We start from the raw sequence: 4320 nt of genomic DNA on the forward strand, positions 1-4320 counted from the left end.
CCAGATGCAGGTTATCAAGCACCTGCAACACTACCGGGTGGGCTATAAAGGAAGCCAGCAGCCACCATTCCGGGAGCCAGAGTCGGGAGGAGGAGGACAATGGCGCCTGGGAGGAGTGGAGAAAGAAGAAGAGTGTTTTTAGGACTGTATAGGGGCTGTGGGACACGGGGAAGACATGCCCCACGGCAGAAGACAATAATAAAATATTTTTGTTTGTTCTCACCTGTGCCTCCGATGTCAGTCTGTGTTCGGGTTGGCGCCAACCAAGCACTTCTGCCACAAGCCTTAATGTTACACTACCTACCTACCTACCTAACACACACACACACCAGTAACAACAAGATTTCCCATCTGATTTTTCACATTACTTATGTGAATATTTTCAGTTCTTCAGCCAAACCTGAACATTAAATAAAAGAGACAAAACATGAATAAATAACAAAAGTTGGTGATTCTTATTTCATTAATTTATTAAAGAAAGAAATATACATACTACCTGAGTTGAAAAAATAAAAATAGTTGTCTTCTTTTGAGTCTCATCATACAGTGGAGGAATTCCAGCCCACTCTTCCTTGCCGAACTGCTTCAGCTTCATTTTGGACTTTCTGTCATGAAATACTCACTTTTGAGTCTTGTCACAACATCTCAGTGGACTTCTACAAAATTCCAGCTTTTTTCATCTTCCATTGTTTTTGTGAAGACGTGTTTGTGTGTTTCAGATCATCATCTTCACCCATAACCCGACGGATGATCAGGTTGCCTTATGTTTCACTGCACAGCTGATTTCGAGGTTCCTTCAGTGGCAAACACTTTTTTGGAGGTCAGGTCAGGTTGGGGAGCGTGCACCTATACAGCATGTTACCACACCCCATCATACGACAAAACAGCTTGGAATCCTGGTTGGCAACCTGACTCCAGACACTCGGTCCAGGCCCACCCTCCGGCAAGGACCCTCTATCTGCCGCAGCCAGGTGTTACATGAGTGTCCCCCCTTGGACTGGTCCTGCCGCAAGTGTCCTCAACAGTGGACCATCATTCAAAAAAATAAAACCACTCCACTGTTGCAGTGCTATTGGTTTCTTTCGAGTGCATGTTAGCTTTTAATTTGCACCATAACAGGGTTGATGTTGGTCCAAAGTTTTGACCCATTCTTCTGTAGTACTGACTCTTCATCTGTACTTATGATGTAATTAGTCACTTGTAACAATTATACTTGCATCTACCTGCGAATGAGTCTCAGCACTCTGATTTTGACCTCAGTGAAGTGTGCGACACAAAAATAAACTGAATTGAATGAATTGTAACGTCTGCTTTGTCGTGAGAAACTCTTGCTACATTCAAAACAAGAGTGTCTTTTCTTAAGTGTGAATTATTAAATGTTTCTGAAGGTAACTGCTACAGGAAAATCTCTTGCCACATTCAGAGCAGCAATAAGGTTTCAGTCCACTATGAATTTCGGAGTGGCTCTGAAGGCTGCTTACTTGTGAAAATCGTTTGCCACAATCCGTACAGTGATAGGGCTTCTCTCCGGTATGAATCCGTGTGTGCTTCTGTAGAGCGCTGCCGTCAAAAAACAGTTTGCCACATTTAGAACAGCTGTATGGCTTTTCCCCAGTGTGAATTCTTGTGTGCCTCTGAAGAGTGTAACTGTCGGAGAATCGTTTGCCACATTCAGCGCAGCAATGAGGTTTTTCCCCCCGTGTGTATTTTTGTGTGCCTCTGAAGACTGCTGATATGTGAGAAGCATTTGTCACATTCTGGACAGGAATGGGGTTTCTCTCCAGTGTGAATTCTCAAATGCCTATGCAGACTGTGCCTCTCTAAGAAATGCTTGCCACATTCAGAACAGCTATGAGGCTTCTCTCCCGTGTGAATTCTTTTATGTTTGTGCAGGCTGTTTCTGTTCGAAAATAACTTGCCACATTCAGGACAAGGATGTGGCTTCTGTCTCATCTGAAACGACTTCTGGTCTCCAGAGTCGGGAATGTTTTTGAAACATTTCCAGCACTCTTTGGATGCAAGCAAGGACTCTTGATTTGTATTACATACTTGCTGTTGATCCATGTTGATGGCTTCTATCTGTGTTGGCTTAGCAGCAGAAAGAGAACACCGTAAAGAGGCAAGGGTCGAATTCTCCGATCCACTTGTTGATTTGTTCATCTTCTCCTTGTCCTGCTTGTGCGGCAGTCTGCACTGAGAGGGCCAAGCAAATGAAGTCGGGAAGAAGCTGCCATTCTCCTGGAAATCTGCAACAACAAACAGTTCAGTTAAAGGTTTCAACGTGAATGAAATATTAAAATGAGATACGTGTCATGCTTCACACCGGGGTTCAATTCCTGGTTTTTCCACCATGTATTTGGACTTTCATGTCCTCCTGTTGACCGTACAATTTCAGCATCTTTCTGCCATATCTCAAAGATGTGTGTGCTGTGTTGGTCACTGCCTGGTGTACCGTTGAATTCTGCTCTGTACCTGTAATATTTCTATTATATTGTATTGAGGATGACTTGTGTTGTGCTGGTGTTCTGTGTATTGTATTGTATTGACCCCCTTTTTTATTTTTGACACCCACTGTATGCCCAACTTACCTGCAAAGGGGTCTCTCTGTGAGCTGCCTTTCCTGAGGTTTCTTCCATTTTCTTTCCCTACAAGGTTCTTTTTTGGGAGTTTTTCTTTGTTTCCTTAGAGAGTCAAGGATGGGGGTCTGTCAAAGCCCATTGCCGCACTTCTTGTGTGATTTTGGGATAGTCAAAAATAAACTGTATTGTATTGTATATTTGTTCCGAGTGTGGACATGTGTGTGCTAGTGTGCCCTGCTGGACTGGCATCCATCCTCAGGTGGATGTCTGCGTCCTTCAAAAGCTGCCTGTGACCTCATGTTAAGAAAATGAAGGAATGGAATCTCATTTCTATCCTCGTCATCTTTAACAGGACTCTGCAATTAATGTGTTATCAACGGTGGGCTCAGCCCCGGAGATTTGTGTTATTCTTGTTGACATTCAACACCTCTGCGATGCACTGATGTAACAGAGAGAGGCCACAGAAAATGTTTTTAAATTATTATTCTTATTTTTTTGTCGTCATTTTACTTTCTAATACAGTAATCCCTCGCTATATCGCGCTTCGCCTTTCGCGGCTTCACTCCATCGCGGATTTTATATGTAAGCATATTTAAATATATATCGCAGATTTTTTACTGGTTTGCGGATTTCTGCGGACAATGGGTCTTTTAATTTCTGGTACATGCTTCCTCAGTTGGTTTGCCCAGTTGATTTCATACAAGGGACGCTATTGGCAGATGGCTGAGAAGAAACCCAACTTACTTTTCTCTCGCTCTTGCGCTGACTTTCTCTGATCCTGACGTAGGGGGATTGAGCAGGGGGGCTGTTTGCACACCTAGACGATACGGACGCTCGTCTAAAAATGCTGAAAGATTATCTTCACGTTGCTACCTTCTGTGCAGCTGCTTCCTGAAAGGACATGCTGCATGGTGCTCCGCATACTTAAAAGCTCGAAGGGCACGTATTGATTTTTGACTTTGTTTTTTTCTGTCTCTCTCTCTCTCTCTCTGCTCCTGACGGAGGGGGTGTGAGCTGCCGCCTTCAACAGCTTTGTGCCGCGGTGTTTCGCATACTTAAAAGCCAAACAGCCCTATTGATTTGTTTGCTTTTCTCTATCTCTCTGACATTATCTGCTCCTGATGCGCACTCCTTTGAAGAGGAAGATATGTTTGCATTCTTTTAATTGTGATATGGAACTGTCATCTCTGTCTTGTCATGGAGCGCAGTTTAAACTTTTGAAAAAGAGACAAATGTTTGTTTGCAGTGTTTGAATAACGTTCCTGTCTCTCTACAACCTCCTGTGTTTCTGTGCAAATCTGTGACCCAAGCATGACAATATAAAAATAACCATATAAACATATGGTTTCTACTTCGCGGATTTTCACCTTTCGCGGGGGGGTCTGGAACGCAATCTCCACGATGGAGGAGGGATTACTGTATACAAAGTATATGCAAAGTATTGGAATCGTCCAAAAGTTCGATGGTGAGACTTAATGAATTCTCTATGTTTTATATCCCTCTAACTTTCTCGTATACGGAAAGTATTAGAATCATCCAAAAATTCCATCTATCCATCCATCCATTATCCACCGCTTATCCGAGGTCGGTTCGCGGGGGCAGCAGCCTAAGCAGGGAAGCCCAGACCTCCCTCTCCACGGCCACCTCCTCCAGTTCCTCTGAGAGGACCCCGAGGCGTTCCAGGGCCAGCTGGGAGATATAATCCCTCCAGAGGTGCTGACTCCCATCCCCGCTGCTTCAC

The 4320-nt window shown here is 43.9% G+C and overlaps 1 pseudogene; it reads right to left on the reverse strand.

Annotated features, from left to right (window-relative positions):
• Positions 1-1238: 1238 nt before the first annotated feature.
• On the reverse strand, positions 1239-2511 carry LOC114644360 (gastrula zinc finger protein XlCGF67.1-like; annotated as a pseudogene).
• Between the last annotated feature and the right edge of the window lie 1809 nt (positions 2512-4320).

This window comes from Erpetoichthys calabaricus, chromosome 5 (assembly GCF_900747795.2).
Source record: "Erpetoichthys calabaricus chromosome 5, fErpCal1.3, whole genome shotgun sequence".
NCBI lineage: Eukaryota > Metazoa > Chordata > Cladistia > Polypteriformes > Polypteridae > Erpetoichthys > Erpetoichthys calabaricus.